A 20,147-nucleotide genomic window follows, 5' to 3' on the forward strand; every position below is an offset into this window, starting at 1 on the left:
TTGTAGAGAGATTAACCGACGCTGATGAAAACATCATAATGTACCAATATTTGCTTCTTCGCAACTTTGGAATCCCAAAATGTATGTGAGGCAGAATCTCTAACACACTCTACATAGTAAAATTTACAAAGGAGAAAGAAAAAAGGAACAGCTTGGAAGAGACAAGGAGATTAAAAGATAACGTTGTTTGTGCCTGGGCCTGGTCTCTGAGATGTCAGCTGAGCAGCAAACCCCAGGGCGTTCTGGAAACTTGGGCCAGTTTCAGTGGTGAGCACATTAATTTGCATGATAGCCGCCGAGGTGAATAGGCTATATGTTCTGCTTCAGAGTTATCCTTGAACCTTTCTCTGGTTAATATCACCGCAATTCTTCCTTCTTACACTGGCCCGTGATTAATGGATGACATTTGCCTGAATTTGGATTGAGTGTTAATATACCATATTTGATTGCAAGTGAAGGCCAGGAGCTGACAAGTTCCCTTTTCCAATTTATTTGAGGCTTCTCGCAGAAGAATAGTAAAACATATGATGGATCCAGATGCAGCCAGCTAAAAGCAGACATCAGAAAGAATTATGCCAAATTAATATAACTGAAATAATCATGGAAATGCGTAATCTGGCCAATTATTTTTGACCCTATTCTTACCGATCTGGAGTGCCGCACAGTCAGTCTGGTGGGCTGCCCCACGAGGAATGGTTGTGGGGTTTGAAAATGCCAACTTAGTGTAATTAGCATAATCTCTCAGAAGAAAAGGGTCCTGATATGACTAAAGAGCCGAAAGTGCGTCCATTATTTTTGACTTGGCAATCATACTTCTAGAAATGTGTCCTAAGTCAATAAACAAGAGTAGAGATAAATATCTGGCTATATACAGTGTTTATGCTACTATACTTATAATCATGACAAGATTGGGAACAACCTAAATGTTCAGCAGTCGGGACTTGATTAAATAAACAGTGGTGCAGCCAAGATAAAGTGTTCAGAAAGAATACTACTGAAGTGTATTCAATATCTATTCTTACGTGAAAGGGGGTCAAAATGGTACCGTAGGATATTATTTTTAAGTGTGTAGGTAAACATTCCTAGACAGAAAGTTGGAGGAATGTGTACCAAAATATTGAAATGGTTACACTTACAGGGTTGTGAGTGGATCCTAATTTTCTTTCTTTTATGTATCTGAACTTCCTACATTTTGATTAAGAGAATGTCAAAAGAACTCTTTCTCTTTAAATAAAGAAATGCCCCTGGCACCAAGACCCATACTTGGATAAACAGAGAGAGCTCAATAGAACGGGAGCTCAAACTGTGTAGGGCAGCAACTAGGGGCTACAGCTCGAGATAGATCTGTACTCGCAGAGACCCTTAGACCGACCGTGTCTGGAGTGTTGTGTCCTTGGGGACATCGATGCCATCATCAGTGCAATCTCCTTATTCCTGAGAGGGATGCTTGGACTGATATCCTACTTTGTTTACATGATTCTTTGTTTTCCGGCCTTTAGCTTTTTGCTGTTGTTTCATTTGTTTGTTTTTCCTATCTCTTTGTTTGATTGATTGTTTGCTTGCTGGTTGGTATGTTGCCAGTGCTGGTGTATTTGGTGCTGTGGGGGCTTGATTTTGTCAGAAAAAGACCACCAGAGCAAACCCATGTCATGCATACTCCACGGATCAGCGGGTTGAATCTGGGCTCTTACTTAACTCTCGCCCCCATCCAAGAACAGTTAGCGCTGATAACACGGCCCTGCTGAATACTCACCTTCATGAAACGAGCACTGAAGATAAGGGTGCTACAGCAAAGTGGGGTGAAGAAAGCAGATAATGCCCGGCTATCAATTGCAATAGTGTCTGGGATCCTGAAGGCCTGTGTTCAAACAAGCAGCCATCTAAGCAAGGAGTCAAGTAAGTCCACACAGAAGAAGCACACCAGCTTGTATGATCCAAAGATGACAATAACAAAATTCAAATACGATAAAAGGAAAAGTTTCAGATCTAAAATTGTAAACACCCAATTTGGGGAAGGCTGTGGGGGACAGTGGGAGCCCAAAACCCAACTGCAGAGGATCTAGTCAGATGAAGCCTCTGGCCGATCCCCTCTGCCCACAGGCAAAGGTCGGGAACAGACTTACTATCAAACATAGATCATTGTTATCTTGACTATGCTGGATCAAACTTGATAATTGGTTGGTTGACGTCCCTCTAGACCCAACCTGAATTTGTTCTAGGTGCAAGGAGCTCGTGCTTGCTCCATCACAAAAATGCCTTCCCTAACTTTTTAAACATTGATGGTGGTCTTTTCTTTCTCCCTCGTGTTTTTATTTTTATCTTTATATTACTATTGTTTTATCATTACCACTTTATTTAATTTTTTGTTCATTATTGTTTCTGTTGGGTTTACCAGATTGTGACACACAGAAGGAGTGGATGCAAGGGTTTGTAGGGGATGTAGGGGGGCACCTAGGAGATGGGGAAAGTGAGGGGATTTCGGGAGTAAACAGTGAGGTGGGAAGGGGAGAGAGAGCACTAGAATTGAATGTGATTACACAACTGATTTTAAAGGTGATTTAATCGTAAGGGTGGGGGGAAGAAAGAAAATGTTCTAAAACTGAAAGAAAGAAAGAGAGAGAAAAATGGCAAACAGCATGCAATAGAAATATTTATTAATACAGAAAGAACAAGAGAGGTGATGGACATAGTGTTTATCTTTCTGTCCATTCAAAATAAGCAAACTTTACCAACCAAAATGAAAACAATAAAATGCTACGGTTGTTGTTGATTACTTTTCAGTAGCCATGCCAAAATGTCAGATATTAAAATTATCTGAGGACAGGACTAAACATAGCACCGAGTTCAGCGGACTGCAGCTTTACTATTTAATCTGTTATTATGAGTTGACATAAGCGTACAGTGTCTCCGTTTAATTACTAATAACGGGGAGTAGGCTGTGAGTCATCCTCGGTTCGTTGAAGAATATTAGACCAATCAAACCAAAAGGAGACTTTCATTGCATTTGGTCCTAGTTCCTGCTTTAGAACAGGATTAAAAATAAATATAGAGAAAAGGATGGAGAATATGAGTCACTAGATTTACATGTAACATACTGCAAGCAAGTACTTCATGACTAGGTGCTCGATATCTGAAATGCTAAATTAGAGCAACTTAGAAGCAACTTCTTAATGGAAAAAATCTTAGCATTTTTTATCTGACAGCAAAAGCTTTATCCTATCAACTCAGAATTCATCTTTTTCTTTTTAGAAAAATCTTTCACACGGAGACAAAGGTAAGTCACTATACACCTCAAACTAATTAAAGAGGAATCTTTTTTGAACAATGATACAAAGAAAATGGCAAATGATATTTTGTAGCTCAGACAAAACAGTCATCCACCAAAAGAGCATTGCCTCCTTTTAATTATTAGAATAAATCATTCCATGGAAAACCTTTGGGCACATAGTGAAGATAAAATGAAGATAAATATAGTACAAAACAATGAAAGGCAATGGGTTCTCTATTCAAACAGTAACGTCATCCTTATTGCAGGTGAAATCCTTCAGGAATGACATACCAAGTGGTACCTGATGGAACTCGGAAATGTCTGTGGTCTCAGATAATACCTCATGCAAGTCTGGGAAATAACTTAAACTAATAAAGTTTGACCGGATTTAATCTTCAGTAACTGCTCCTTTCTAGTATTTTCACAAAAAATAAAACATTTGAAGCTTTTCCCTCAAGAAACAATTTTAGCCAAGATGAAAACAAAGATGTAATAGATACTTTAGTCACTATATATGGGATGGATAAATATAGTGATGGAAGTTTGTGTTTGGACAGGTCAACTATTAAACTGTTGGGGCTGGAATGGTAGGACAAAGGGATAGGAAGCTGCCTGCCCTGTTTTTCTTGAGTAGCCTCCCTTTTTCCAGAAAAAACAGTGTAGCTCTAGGAACCCAGGTGAACATCTAGGAAGTTTGATGTCTTTGGTTTTGAGGCCCACGGTAAAGACTTCAAACCGACGCTTGCAAGAACTCTGATTGCTTTGTGGCAGAAAGACACCCTTTTCCTTTATTAAACGGAAGAGACACCAGTAAGGCTAATAAATCACTATCCTGTACAGCCCCAGTAAGACTTCCCCAATGATCCCCGTGATCCTTGGACAAGGTGCCTTTCCTTCAGTGAACAGACCCATCTCTGACCGAGTTCTCTGGCAGTACTGATAGGATGACTCACTTCTCACCTGCCCCAAGAGCGGCTTTGCTATCCCAGCTGGCTCATAATTGTGCACCCACTTTCCATGTGGGTCCTTCAGATTTCCTTCCAGGGACCTATAGCTCTCAAACATGGCACGGCTCACAGAGGAGCATCTGCTCATGAGATACACTGGTGTGTGTGTGTGTGTGTGTGTGTGTGTGTGTTGTTGCTCTTCAAATAAAGGCCCAGCCCCCTTAACTCTGCTGATCTTGAGTAGAACTCCGTCTACTGACCCACATCCACACCATCCTCCTGGCTCTCTCAAAGTGAGAAACTCCCCGTTCCTGAGCCACACAGCTGCCTTAGTGAACATGGGTTCATTCTCTTGATGGACTCGGACTCCATGGCACAAAGTAAGAACACAGGATATAAGAAATAGGAAATCCCTGATAATAACCATGATTTTCACAGAAGAAAAAAGAATCAAGAGTGTAACAGGTGACAATGCACAGCACACTTTTCTCAGTCGATTCAGATACGATGCTATAATGAGAAAAGGAAGTGGATAAATATAGTTTATTTTCAAGATTCTGACCATGAATGTAAATGATGTCAATGAAGGGCTATTTAGGGGTAGTAGAGATGACAGAATTAGGGGGGTTGTTTTCATTTCTGCTAATGCATTTCATCAGATAAGGAAAATGTGGCTATTTTTATAATACTATTTATAGCATTTAGTAGACTCTGTATCAGGGAGTTCCTTACAGATGCTTTGATGCTTTCTTACTTTGTCTATACACTTGCCCTTCAATATCCATTCCTATTTTAGAGAAGGTGTGGAAAACAGAGAGGTATTGACTACATTGTGCACTGCCCAATAGTTAGTTAGTATGAGAACCTGGGTCCTCATAGGTCTATAGATTCTACAACCCTTGCACGAAGACAGGTGAACAAAGCCAGCCAAGAGCTAGGGGTCCATGAAGAGGGATTCAATTGCTTGAACAAACTAGGTCTCAGAAAAGGCTGGGATAAATTGGATACAAAACACAAGCCAAAGAAGAGACATATGCTTTGGAAGGTGGAAAAATACTCCCGACACATTAAAAAAAAAACCCAAAAAGGAAAAGATGCATTAAAAAATTAAATGGTTTTCTGTTTGGAAATAACATTACAGCTAAAGGGAATTGGAGAGATCATCCAGAACATTGACGTGCATAGGTGTCTATAAGAATAAACTGTTTATTTGCACTGAATGACACACAAAAATTTGCTGAAGAGTAGAATTTGGTGCAGCTGGTTTGTCTTGGACTTTAGCCAGTTACTTAGTTACTGATCTCACAATTAGATGTTCTCACTTTCGAGACAGCCCCACAGTGTATGTGAGAAGCTAGGAAGACTGCATTCCTTAAGTCTATATAATACAGTCTTAACCAGTCATAAGAGTAGCAACCACAATCTGGTACAATGATAAGAGATTCCGACTGAGATTCTAGAGACTTTAGTCCTAGATTTACTAAGTAATCCTGTAAGTTTAAGAAAAATCACTTAACTGTTTTGTGGCCCATATTTCCAATTCCTGTAGAAGGAAACTCATCCACTCAATAAATATTCTTAGAGTGCCCGTGACAGTTCTATACATGGTTTTCAGTGTCATACAGTGTGCTGAGCCCCCGTACACAGTGTCTCCACTTATATTCCATTAAGAGGTAATGCACCAGTGAAAGCACAAAGGAAGTAAATAAACAAGATTTCAAAACGTGATGTGTCGAAAATAGCAGACGGTGACCTGAGAAACTATGTAAGAACATGAGTTTGGAACTCTTCTCATGTCATTGCAAGAGAACCGGATAGCAGGAAAATGAAACTACTGGTGACTTGAGTACAGGGTAGTGGAGATTACAAGAAAGCTTGGCAGAGTCCCAGGAGTGTATGGGAACACCTTTGTGATTGAAACTGGCATCGACTGAACTAGATTGATAGGTTTAAAAGGATGGGATGCAAATCAATAATACGGTAAGACCTGAGGTCGTGAACAGATGGGCCATTCTGAGAGGCAAGAGACAACAAGACATAAATTCTAGCGCGGTCAATGAGTGGGTAGGGTGAGAGAGAGATGGTGATCAAGAGAATTGCAGGCCAGTAGAAAGTGTAGTGCAGTTCAGTTGGTCAAATTCATGAAGCTGACTGTTTAACTCAGTAAGTATTAAGATCGAAACTAGGACAAAGAAGAAGCTTGTTGAGTTGGGGCTGAAATGACTGGAGACCGAAAGGCACTGCCCTGAAGACTTGTGTATCACATGCCGGAGAGGACATGCTCCGGAAGAAAGGGAACCGAGCAGAAGTGAGGGACCTTGCTTTCCTGCCGGGCGAAAGACATCGTGTTGCCTCTTCATTCTCAAAGAATAAATGAAATTAGGAAATTTACAGGGATATGCCTGGGTGGGTTGAGTGTGAAACCTGCCATTTTATTTTAGGAGGGCTTGTCTTATCACCTCAAAAGTGTGAAAATAAGTGTGAAAAACACCCCCTGTCCCATCCCCATGTCTTTAGTAAATGAATCTTTTTTAAACATCTACTGAGATGACGACGGTCCTGGGTGCACTGTAGTCTGTGTTTCCCAAGCCTAGTCTTCATTTTCTTTAAGCAAGTACTCTAACATACCCACGATCAGGAATGTGATGCCGTAAATGTAGCAAGATATAAGGCTAATTGCTGTACAACACACTTTGATTTCACTTTGTGACAAGTTATAATACATGAAAACAGTTTGCCAGCATCTGTTTCATAAGATGCTCCTGAAATTTTGTTAGGCAGCGTGGGAACTATACCTGCCCCTTAAAGGGGAACCACATGGCTGGAGTCATCTCCACTGGGACAAGACAAATGGCCACCTGTTACTGCTTCCATTTACAATCAGAACCAGATTCAGCCAAGGATCTCCCGAGATGTGTTGCAAGGCAAGGGAGAGCCTTTAAGCAAACTGTAGCATAATGGACCAATCATAGATGTAATTGTCATGCTTTGGTCAATCATAAAGAAATGGATGTTTGTTATCACTGGGTGGGGTGGGCCACGCTTCATTCCTGAAGGCCGCGTCACAAAGGCTCCATCACAACTAAAGCAGGTTTAGACCGATCGAAGCAATTGCTCTTGCTGAGCAGAGCGGTGATTTGACACATATAGTCTCAATTTGAGCGTAATCATTTCACTGAAGTACTAGATACTTGACATTCAAGGGTACTGGGAAAGGTAGTCAAGGGTGATATCTCACACCTTTTTCTACTTGGTAAGTGATAGGTCCCACCCTATCAGAGTTGGAGTTCCCATTTCTTGTAGATGACAGATGCTATTTTTTAACCCTCCCAAGCCCTCTTACTTCATGCCTTTCCTTTTAAATTTTCAGTTTTTTCTTGGAAGCACAGAACCAGACACAATCACTAAAACTGCCCTATGGCAGCTCTTAACTCGTACACGTGCGTTATGCCCTTCCTTCCGACTCACTGAGGAGAAAGACGGGGTTTCCACTCCCACAAAGAAGAGTCACAGTGTCGGAAGCCCAACGGGGTCGCGATGAGTCAGAATCGGCGTGATGGCAGTGATGTTGGTGGTTTGGTTGGCTTTCTTCCTACTCACCAATCTAACTTCATGGCTTATTTTTCGCTCTTCCCTATATCACCCATTCTCTGGGTCTAGTTTTTCTAAATTCCATGATTACAGAAACTATTAGTATTTAGGCCTTCAACTCATTCATCCACCATCACGTCTAAAAGTTTTTCTTCTCCCTATACTTGTGTCCATAAAATAAACAGATGGGACAAAGGGCCACAGCCACATTTTCACAAAGTGAAAACACTATTTGGCAAATTTGATGTTGCTTTATTGCTAAGCACTTTTAAAGGCATGTCCTCTTGATGTGTTGCCAGGATCACGTTGATGCTTTTATTTTTTGAATGTGAGCTTGCACACGATAAGAATCCCGTTCCTCTACCCAGTGACTGGCCCTATCATTTGCTCATCCAGGAGGCATCCTGCTGTAGCTCGATCACTGACTCCAGCATGGAGAGCCTTCCTATTCTTGTGACATTAATGCCCTCAGATGATACCTGAAAGGATGAAGACTAGACTCAGGGGGACCGCAAAGGAAGGCCTGACAATGTGCTTCCAAATAACCACTCGTTAAGGCTCTGTGGAGTGCAGTTCTATTCTGATGCTCATGGGCCACCAAGACTAGGCACAGATTCTATGACTGCAAGCGGAGTGAAATATTTTATATGACTCTTCCAGCCAAAGTCTTGAACTCCCATCAAACCACCGTTGTCTGCATGGGTCTGTTAGAAGGTGGGGGAAGATACAGATAGGATTCACCTCTAAGTAAGTGCAAACAGGATTCCCTGTTGTGTATAAAGTGAGCTCTCTGGGAAGCAGGAGGAAGGATCTCATTCCCAGCATGAGACAGGAGTGGAGCCTATCCTGTGGGCCCAAGATTCCTGCGCAGCGAACCTCCTAGATCCACTTGACAGCTGTGCTATCAGAGGAGGCGCAGCAGAACCAGGAGCCAGAGCATGGAACAAAGAATGGAGTTGCCAAGCCAGGGAGCAAGTTAAGATGAGTGCTTTTGTGCAGGAGGCTAGCTTACGGAGTAGGGTGCCTCTGGGCACTTAATTGGGAAAGTTAGACTTGCTGACCTACTGAAGTGGAGCTCAATGCCTTCAGACTGGGGTGCTTTCTGGGCACTTAATTCAAGGAACAGGATTTGCTGACCCACAATGCTGAATGCCTTCTGGTGAGGCTTTAGCCGAAATGGTAACCTCCTCTGGGGCATTATTTAGCAGACCTGAAACTTTGTAACATGTCCTAGTGAACAACTACCCTATTTCTCACTGGCATTACAAAATCTTAACGTTTGTCTGTGAGTTTCTATCTAGCCATGGTTATCTGACTTCAGAGAGATCAAGTAGAGAAGCAGAGAATATTAGAAGCCAGAGAGAGAGAGAAATACGTTGCCATCACTATCTTATAAACATTTAGTTTATAGTGATGGCAACGTATGTACAAATATGCTTGATACAATTGATGTATGGGTTGTTATATGAGAGTTGTAAGAGCCCCCAATAAAATGATTGTTAAAAAATAAATAAATAAATAAATGAAATTTTTTAAAAAGAAAGAAACCAGAGAGGTAAAATGGTACATATTAATTTAGACAGTGCAAGGACATCTGGTTGGGTGGTTATATTCATGTATTCATTTCAAATCTCAATTCACATATAAGACCAGATGCACGATCATAAGGCTTCATACACCACCCTACCTTCAAATTTGCTCCATTGATTTAACAGAAGTACTAATGTTACATTCATGTCTAATCTTCTAACCAAATAGCTCTGTTGTCCTTGACAAAAATACCTGTAGATTATTGTTTTAAAGGTCAATAACCACTGGGAGAAAATAACCCACCCATTCCCATTCCAGGCACATGCAAGTTGTTGCCATCTTTGCTAACTCCGGAGACGAAGTCGGTAGCAAACGAAACCGAAATGCCAAGCTGAAAGCATTCAGATTAACAATGCTTCCTAAATTCACTGCCTCCAAGGTCAGAGTCAAGATAGTAACTCCGCTCCAAGGACACTCTGGTCATCAAACACAAAACCCATTCAAAATTAAAGGTAAAAAAAAAATTTTTTTTTAAAACCAAGATTGAAAGATAACTTGAAAATTCTATAGTCTTATTTCAGAACTGTCATCCAAGCTATAGCGGATTTCCTCTTGTTTTTGTTTTAAATAATCTTATAATGTTCTTTTGTTCTTGGGTTACTCTATACCCAAAATAATCATGTATGTAAATTACTCAGTACAACTGTGGTTGCCGCTGACAATGTAAACATTATTGTTTATCCAGAAGCATTATATGTTCATGCAAAAATGGCATTAAAAGCTTGTGGTCAGATCAAAAAACCACAACTGTAATTGTTTATTTATATAGCTAACCATCACTCTGTAGTGTGCGCTTACACTTCCAAAATTTCTAAACAATGCTGAATTCATCTTGCAGAGTGAAAAAGGCATCGTTTGCCTAAATGATTAGAAACAAGCCACTTTGGTCTGTGCAGGCAGCAAGACGTTTAGATATGAAAATTATTGACTTTGCCTTGGTTTAAAGTTTCCATTTTTATGCTGTCCTTTGAAACACCCGTGATAACAGGGCCATTCAGTGGAATTTCTGCATTTTTCTCTCTAGTTCAGGGCAGCTGGTTTCTTTCCTCTCTAAGTAGAAAGCTAAAGTATATTTATCACTCTAACAGTGACTCAAAACAAACAGGAAGTCTTCATCAGCCAGCTCCTGGGCATAGCTGATATTAGGTACTGGCAGAAAGGAAACAGAGACCTCATTCTGTGGGAGTCCGACAGAACGTGCATGCAGATGCAAGCGATAACAACGTTAGCGATGCTCCAAATGACCACCATGTTCTCCCAAGATTAAGTGCCCGTGTGCTGCTCGCCAGTTTTCAGAGTCTGCGAAAATTCCTCCGGAGTTTTCCTTTCCATTTCAGTTTGAAAGAGAAGTTTGAACTGGACACCACAAGCCTTAGAATCCTTGTGAACCTATGCGCCAAAGGAAACCTGGGAGGGCGCTATTCTGGGAGATTTGGCTTTGATCTGGTTGCTAGGAAAAAGCCCTGCTTTTGTCTGGAAGTCTTCTGAATGGCTCCTTCAGTCGCAATGAGGCCTGCAGGTCACTATCTGAATTAAGTGAAGAGGGTTTTTCTTTTTTTTTCTGATGTTAAAAATGAAGTTGTCGCTGTATGCTATAATAAAGCTCGGAGAGCACGCTGTTTGCTGAACGATGGCAAAGGCTCTTTGCTACAACTTCCACTCCAAGGTATACTGTGAAACTCGCTGAAGCATGCTTGCAGATCAAATACATGCAAATAGTCCTCGCTGGCACATATGTCCTAGAGACCTTCGCCTTCACCTCCTTTTTCAAATAAAACCTGTTTCAGACTCAAAGCCCACTTTGTTTTTATTAATACAAATGTTCACTATCAAACCATTTTTTTTCACATCCTAAATATATAGAGCAAGATCAAACATTCACACCTAACTTTTTTCAGCCCGGCCCAATTCAATGGATTAGACTGTAAACTGCAAAGACTCATTCAAAAAGATTAAGCAATGCAGACTTGTGGGGGTGGGGGGGAGGGACATCCTTTAAATGTTTTCTTTTTTTTTTTTCATTTGCTGACTAACTAATCTCCTTGTTTATGATAAAGCATGTACCTTTGTACAAGGACTTTACAGCCATTATCTAATCTTCACAGATCCTGGTGAGGTAGAAAGGGAGCAAATGTTATCTCCATTCTACAGATGAGGAAACAGAGACACAAGGAGGTTGGGGATGAGGGGCATGTGTTCAATGGCACCTTCTGAACAGAAACAAGAATGACAGAAGGAAATGGACTTCGTTTTTCCAGGGGTGATGCTGGATTTTCACCTCTTCTTCTATCTGGTCCCCAGCCTCCAGCACTAGCTTTTCGGTCGTGGTTGCTCTGAGCCTCCGTACCAGCTGTTGGGAAAATATGCAGCTCATGAGCCCAAGTGAGAAAGAAACCTTTGACCCTGTGCTGTTGACATCAGGTACCAATGAGCTCAGGGAGCCACAGACCGAAAGCCGCGCAGCTCAAAGCAACAGGGGGATTGACAAAAAGGACCATGGTGCCCCTTCAGAGCCATTCTCAAACAGGAGAAAATGAACTTACTTTTCTCACTCACTTATTAGGCTGGTTCTCTCCCACATTGGAAACATACTTGGTACCTGAAGCAAATCTAAAAACATGGCACATAAATCCAAAGAGATACTGAAGAGGTAAAGCTCTACAAATGGAAATACAGGAGGAAAACCTGTGCCGAGGCTGGGACCTTCAGGACGATGGCATCATGTGGGGCCTGAATCTGTTGATCACTGGCTTTGTACTTTTAGATCTCAACTCGAGAAAGAAAGGAAGAAAACATTAACAAGGAAAAGACCCTTTTCCCCAAACACTAAATATCCTCTTACACAAGGAGCCCAGGTGCCATCGTGGTTACATATTGGGCTGCTAACCACAAGGTTAGTAGATCAAAACTACTAGCCTGCCCTGTGAAAGAAAGATGAGGTTTTCTCCCCCTGTGAAGAGGTAATCTTGCAAACCCACAGGAGCAGTTCTGCCCTGTCCTATAGGGTCACTATTTGTCAGAATCAATTCACTAGCAGTGAGTTCTCTGAGTTCGAGGGCCACTTAGACTTCAGAAAATGTTATGCAGAAAGCATAAGCAAGACTACTGGACCATGAAAGAGTCATGACCGGCATTAACAAGGAGCCCTGTGGTGTGGCGGTGTCCTGGCTAAGGTTGGGATGCTAAGCGCAAGGTCAGCAGTTTGAAACCACCAGCTGCTCCTCGGAAGAGAGACTTGGCTTTTGACTCCTGTAAAGAGTTCTCGTCTCAGAACCCCACAAAGCTAGTTCCACCCTGTGCTGTTAGGTCGCTATGAGTGCACCTCAACTCATTGGCAGTGAGAGAGAGGCCTGTATTAACCAGGGGAGAGGGGTTATCTTCCCAGAACAGGTTGTGGAGACTTCTATTAATCAGATCACCTTTCAGAAGTTTCAGAGACAGGAAGGCCTCCTGCTCTATCTTTTGGAATGCACGTTACTCTGCAGACTACCAGGCAAAAACCTCCTGCAGCCCAAACCAGACGTCCCTGGCAAAAGACACTCACCCTAGAAAACAGAAATGTTTCGGGGTAGCATATCTTCTTCCACTCTACCTCTGCACTTACCCAAATTTCTTTTCAATCTGTATATACAGTTCGTAGATCTGTGAATACTACCAACATTCCTTACTTTATCGCAGGTTTTAGGTTTCAGGATCCAATTACGGAACCGAAATGCTTTCAGTTCAGGAGGACTAGTATGTTGGGTCCGATGTTTAATGTGGACAGGGACCAAATTGCTTTCCTGGATCAATGAAATGGCAACCGGCTAGCAGTACCAATTAACCAGACTACACAATGGCTCTTCAGGCATCTACTAAACCCAACAATGAAGACCCCCTACTGAGCAGGACCCAAACCCCAGGCCTTGTGCTCCCCTCACTTATTCACCACTGCTGTGTCCCAACGTTCCAGCAACCCCCAAGAACTTGGCATGGATTTCTCCGTGTGTCTCCATGGCTAGAGAGAAGCACAAGCCAAAAATGAATTAGGTAAATATGGGAGGCCTCAGGCACAAATTCAGCAGGTGAATTTATTTGCAAATTACCCTTTTTATCCTTCTCATTCAAGACTTTGTTTGGATAAATAGAAGGGCATGTTATCATTCTTAAAGGAAAACCATATTTGATTTCAATATTTGATACATAGCTAACCATATAAAATATACTTTAAAAAGAATCCTTCTTGAAGTTATCATACATTTATTACAAGATTATTTATTTCAATGGTGAGAATTTTATTGTTAAGAACTGAGTTAAGAGATGTTTCCCCCTACAGATTTTTCTATCATTTAATTTAGTCACCTTATTCCTTCTGCCTCAATACACAACTGTCCCCGTTACTCTTTGAATTCATTTGGATAAAAGCCTATGCAAAAACTATTTTTCTGAATTCAGCACCTCCTCTCTAAGCACATGTGAGCACGTTACATGATACTAAAGTGAATTCACCCACTAGAAATTAGATAATCTATCCCAGTTTTAATATGTTTTGAAGGCTTACAAAGTACTAATCACCAGAGCAGTGATTCCCAGACACAGTGTTGTGATACCTAGGGTATCTCCCATTACATCACCTATCTTAGGGGGCAGGAGGTGGGGATCACAAAATTTTTCAGAAGAAAATTCATTTTAATTTAAAATACAAATGTCTGCTATTTCAGGGGGAAAGGTGTCAGAGTGGAACCTGGTGGGTGGAGTGTTATAAAAAAAAAAAACAAGCAATCCATAGTCTATTCAAACTCCACAAAGCTCAACATTGTGCTCTTCCACTAAAAAAAAAAAAAAAGCTATTCTTCTTCCTAGAAACTTAAGTTCTAACATATACATTGTGATAACACCGAGAGAGACAGAGAGAGAGAGAGAGAGCAGCCTGGGACAAATCCATCCCAAGACATTTCCTCAAAAAGAATACAAATAAGGTGTATCACACATTTTCATGAATAAAATAAACATGATAATATGTAAAAGCACCACTCGACTATTAAATGTGCCTAAATTACAGTTGTACTAAGAAATGAGAAAACCTCTGGAATAAGACCGGGATTGTTTTTTAATTGTCTATTAGAAAAGACGAAGAATAAAACAAAGAATAAAATCACCTGCAATGATTTCCTTTAGAGATTGTTCAACTTATTTTTAAAATACAAAATCAAAAACATATTGAGACACATGGTGAGGCTGGCCAATAAAACTGAAGCAAACCGTCTCCTTCCCTCAGCTCAGACTCAGCAGCTACAGCAAGCCCACAGTGCCAGCTTCAGACTGGCAAAGCAACTAGCATTGCACAAAACAAAAATCTTAATTCCTCAGTGCTAACGGATTCCACAGAGAGCATCTCTCTCTCTTTCTCTCTCTCTCTCTCTCTCTCTCTTTCTCTCTCTCTCTCTCTCTCTCTTTCTCTCTCTCTCTGGCCTCACCTTTTCTTTAAGATACTAAGTCTTTTTGTTAAGAGGTGTTCCTACATTATGGGAGGTGCCCCAAAGCCAATGAATCACACAGATAAATTCATATTCACATTAGGATTCCTCTCCCAGGGCCTTATTCCATGAATGAATGGCTTGTGGGACACACCGCTAATAATAAACTGCACCAACGCTGCCAACGCGCCTGTGAGAAAAGCGCAGGGAAGCTAAGGCTGGCCAAAGGAATTCTCTCCTACCTACTGCGGCAGACTCCTTCCAAGAAAGCTGTCGATTCTCCTTGCTTCTTTACTTGCTTATTTGCCAGAAAGGTGTTCCTTTAAAAAGTTAAAATAACCAGCTCTTACACCTGTTCCTTGTCTGAGAATCACTATCTCTGCTAGCAAATAAACTCATAAACTCCACCTGTGAACATACTTGAGCACTCTTCTGAATAAGCTTACCAACATTGGTTGAAGGAGGAATCCTAGAACTGGGAACAAAAATATCATTTCATGGCACAAAACAAAAATCGGTACTGTATAAAAATCAAGCACCCCCACAGTGAATGCACACGTCTTGAGTTCGTTTCGTCTGACCTCTCCAACCCTTAAACTGCAGTGTGATTGTCACTACATTGTCTCGATTCCTAAAAGTATGCTGACTGAGCTCTCGCACCCCTACCTCACCCCATCCCCTCTGTATGAACTAAGACCATCCTTCTATTAAATTTCAGGCTTGTTTCCCCACTGCAATCAAAAATTGTTTTAGTGCATCTCTCTCACCATCAAAAGTGCCCTGGTGGTGCTGTGGGTTAAGTGTTGAGCTGCTAATCACGAGGTCAGTGGGTCAACTCCTCAGAAAGAAGATGATGCTATCTACCTCCATTAAGACTCAGAAACCCTTAGGGTCCCTATGAGTCAAAAATGGCACTAGCTAGTGAACATGGTTTTATTTCGCGGATTTGTTTTGTTTTTGTATCCACCTATCCAGGAGCACTGGTAGACCAGTGGTTTGGTGCTCAACAGCTAACCAAATGGTCAGTGGTTAGAATGCTCTGCAGAAGAAACCTCCCTTAAAAGTTCTGGTCCCAGAAAACCCTATAGGGCAGTTCTACTCTGTCCTATAGGGTCACTATGAGTCAGAATCAACTCCATGGCAACAGGATTTTTCAGTATCCCACTATCAATAAATTAGCATGTCACAAAAGTCAGTTTCAATCACTTTTTGAACTAGAACAAAATTAGGAAAAATATCCACATTATCTATTATCTATACCATGTATTAGAAAGAATGCAAACTTCTACCTATCAACCCTAGTCATACTCACCCTCCTGCCTTCCATTCAGTCTTTCTTAGTTTAGCAAATATTTGTTGAACATCTGTTATATATTCAAAGCTCTTTACTGGGTATTAAATTTGCAGGACAAGATAATTCTTTGTCCTGTAGAGTCCAAATTCTCGTACAGACAGAAATTGATAAATAGATACTTTTTTAAAAAGATCAAATGTCAGAAAAAACGTCTAAAAACAAAGAGAAAACATCATTAAGTAAAGGAATAAAGACGGGTAACAGGGAAGTAAAATAATCGTGGGCATACAATAATCATGGACACCTCAGATTGGCTGTCCAAGGGAAGGCTGTGAGATTGAGAGAGGTGGGCTAATCTGTTGAAAGACAGGTCCAGCCCAATAAGAAAAGAAAAGGTAACTGCGCCTCTGTTCTGGTAGCATTACGGCATTAAGTAAAGCAAGAAGGTGTAGCATGAGCTTGATGAAGCCAAGCAGGCAGGAAGGTAAAAACCCAGTTAAAAGGCAAAATGAAGGAAGGCTGGAGATTTAAGGGAGCTTACTCAAGTGTAATGGGCAATCTATGGAGAATTTTAAACCAGAAAGTGTATACTAGGGGGTGTCTAGGAAGTGAATGGATAAACCAAAAACCAAGCCACACACACTGCCATCCAGTCAATGGTAACTCACAGTGACTTTATAGGACAGGGTAGAACCGCCCGGGGGGTTTCTGAGAATGTAACTCTATAGGAGAGCAGACCGCCCCATTTTTTCTCCCAAAGAGTAGCTGGTGATTTCAAATTGCTGGCCTTGCAGTTAGCACCCCAACGCATAATCACTGTGCCATGAGGGCTCCTCACGAATTGAGCAAATAGTAGGCTTTTAATTCGAATGGGGAAGATTAAAGAAAATAGAAGATGTGAAAGGTGGAAATTTATTTATTCAACCTCATGGTCCCCAAACTCACAAACTGTGGCTTTAGTCAGCCCTCCACAATTCTCGTGTGTGTCCTTGTTTCCGTGAATTCACCTTCCTCTAGGTTTGGGGCCTGCTCCTTTGCTTCGTTCTCCTAGACTTCAAATTTCGCTTTAAAATACAGCTTCTCTAAAGAAGACATGGCTGATTGAATCTCCTCATCGTGCTTACCCTTCCTTTATGGTCATTCTTAAGTTTGATTCTAAATTTATTTCTCTATTGATGCTCAACTCCTGCTGAATTTTGACCAGATTCTTTGCCTTTCTGCTCTTTTTCAGCCTCTGAGTGCCCAACCTCCCAACTATAGAAACCAGTGGCTATTGATTTCAAAGGAGGCCTGGTGGCACAAAGTTATGTGTTGGACTGCAAAGTCAGCAGTTCGAAACCACCAGCCACTCTTCAGGGGAAAAACCTGGGCTTTCAACTCCTCTAAAGAATTACAGTCTCCCTGTGCTAGACCGTTCTCCCTGTGCTAGAGGGTCACTATGAGCTGGCTTCATTCGACGGCAGTGAGTTTGAATTGCTGCTTCCAATTCATGGCAACCTGGCGTGTTTCAGAGGAGGGCTGTGCTCCGCAGGCTTCTCAATGGCGGAAGTTGTGGAAAGGAAGTTGCTAGGCCTTCCTTCCAGAATACGTCTGCATGGACTTGAGCCTCCCATCTTTTGATGGGCAGCTTCACCTTTGACACCACCATGGCCTGGACCTCCCAACTGTGTCCCATTTATATGCCCCATGCCTCTGTCCTACACAAACCGGAGCATCTCCCCACACAGACGGCTTAACTGCCATTCCTTCCCCATACTTCTACCAGCCACAATGTTGCCAAGCCACTAGGGTCTAGGGTCTTCTTTGCCCCCTCTCGCCCAATCCGATGGGATTTCTCTTTTCCCATTTCCACGGTGGAGTCGGTGTTTGACACATTCGGCTTGCTCACTCTGTGCCATGTGCTTGCTGTGCGTCCTTGGGTGACTCACTCTTAGATAGATAGCTGCTGTGACTTCTGGGAAGCCGTGGAGATTAGGAGGGCTCGCCTCACAAAGTGATTGAGAGGATTAAATGAAGCAACATATTCAAAACATCTAACAATGACATCTAGCACATTACCTTGACAGATCTAACATTGCACAGGTGTGTTAGATATATTTGTTATGATTATTATTTCAGGGTTTGGGGTTCTCTTCTGACAGTACTAATCATTGCACTGTTATTGTATTTACCTCATCAGACTAGCACGCCCCCACCAGCCCAGCCCATGAACATATCATGGAAATGTCTTCATTTTAAGAATATTTGTTAATGAATCCAGGACAGAAAAAAAAATAGCTAAAGCTTCTTTATTCACTCTACTCAAACAGATGGAGCTGCCATTAAAAAGAAAAAAAGACATTTGCTTTTCTTATCTGAAAACCCAATATTTCTCAGCATGCATGCAGTAGTAACTAGTTGTTGTCAAGTCTAGCCTAATTCATGGTAACCATACGTGTATCAGAGGAGAATAGAACTCATAAGATATTCAATGGTGGATTTTCAGGAGTATATCTCTAGGACTTTCTGGGGAAACCACTGGGTGAACTTAAGTTTCCAACCTTCCTATTAGTAGATAACTGTATTAACAGTTTACACTAGCCAGGGTTTCCATATCTGTGTACAATGTCATGCTATGTATTTGCACACACTCCCTTTATACATATGATATAATATGTAGCTATACACACTGTTTTTTACACATCTAAATTATGAACTGTCAAGGGAGGATGGGAACTGTCTCTGACCTCCTATGACTTCATAAGGGGAAAAGAAAATTAAAGTCTACACCAGACAAATTAGGATTTCCATGAGGTCCTGCAACGCTGCTTACCCACTCTGACACTAAGCCATTGCAGTGGCCACACTGAACTCACAGATCATACTCACAATTATTTGCTTGAATGGGGAAGTTAACAGGATCAGAAATGTTTAGGACATAGCTTTTGGTCAGGGCAGGCTCTTCCCAACCAGGCCCACAGACAGACCTTCTTAGGGTTTTCAGCCTTTCAGCCATGTGCTCCTTTGACCTCTACTCTTCTCAGGCAATATTACAAAGCTCTTGACCCCAAAGATTATGCCACTCTGCTTTAAGCCTCAGATTCAAAACACTAAGCTATAACACCATGGAACAGTACATCAAGTTTCCCAATTAAGTGCCGAGAGGCATCCTACTCCACAAACAAGCATCCTGTCTGTGGCCACTCAGCTTTTCTCACTCTGTGGGTGAGGAAACCCACTGCTCTGGCTCATGCTCTGGATGTTGGTACTGCTGCTACTGATCCTCAGCCACTTCTCTGATATCACAGTTTTCTGTCCCTGGACCTGGGATGTTCAGTGCACAAGGACCTCAGGGTCCAGATGAAATGCTCCATCCTCCTGGCTGTTCTGAGATGGTCCATTTTATACCAAGCAGGACAGCAAAATTCACCAGTCCTCATGTTAGAGTTCCAAATGTTTACAATCACAGTTAGCCCTTTGCACAATCACCAAACCTGACTGTATATTCATATCAGCAGCATCTTCTGCCTTCTCCTCCCCAGAGCCATCAGAAGAAGAGAAAATACATTCACTCTATATCATCCTCTCCAGGTGCTGGGTGACAGTTACAGGCTGTGGCTAGAAGAGCCATATCAAGTCCCGCACTACACTGTAGGAACTCTTGAACAATAGGTTCAAGCAATATCTACTTACTGGATTTACCAGTGATACTACTTTTCAAAAAGGAAAGCCTCTCCATTTATCTTAAATGTAGGGACTTAACCACCACAGGGCAAACTTCCAGCTCACAAGAATTTTGGATTTCTGAAAACCTGGGATTAGGAAGGAGGCTCTAGCTAGTGACATGTGTGCCCTCATCGATCTCAATTAATAGTGTTTGAACAAAGCATAGATACAGAACACTGTCGCATATATGTTGTACACATGTTTTAACTATGAAGATGCTCTCTTGCATATTAAGGAAGACAATGGTTGCTGACCACACCCAGTACATGATATAAAATGCACATTTCTACAGGCAA

This window comes from Echinops telfairi, unplaced genomic scaffold (genome assembly GCF_000313985.2).
Source record: "Echinops telfairi isolate 266 unplaced genomic scaffold, ASM31398v2 ScPeMD7_4;HRSCAF=17, whole genome shotgun sequence".
NCBI lineage: Eukaryota > Metazoa > Chordata > Mammalia > Afrosoricida > Tenrecidae > Echinops > Echinops telfairi.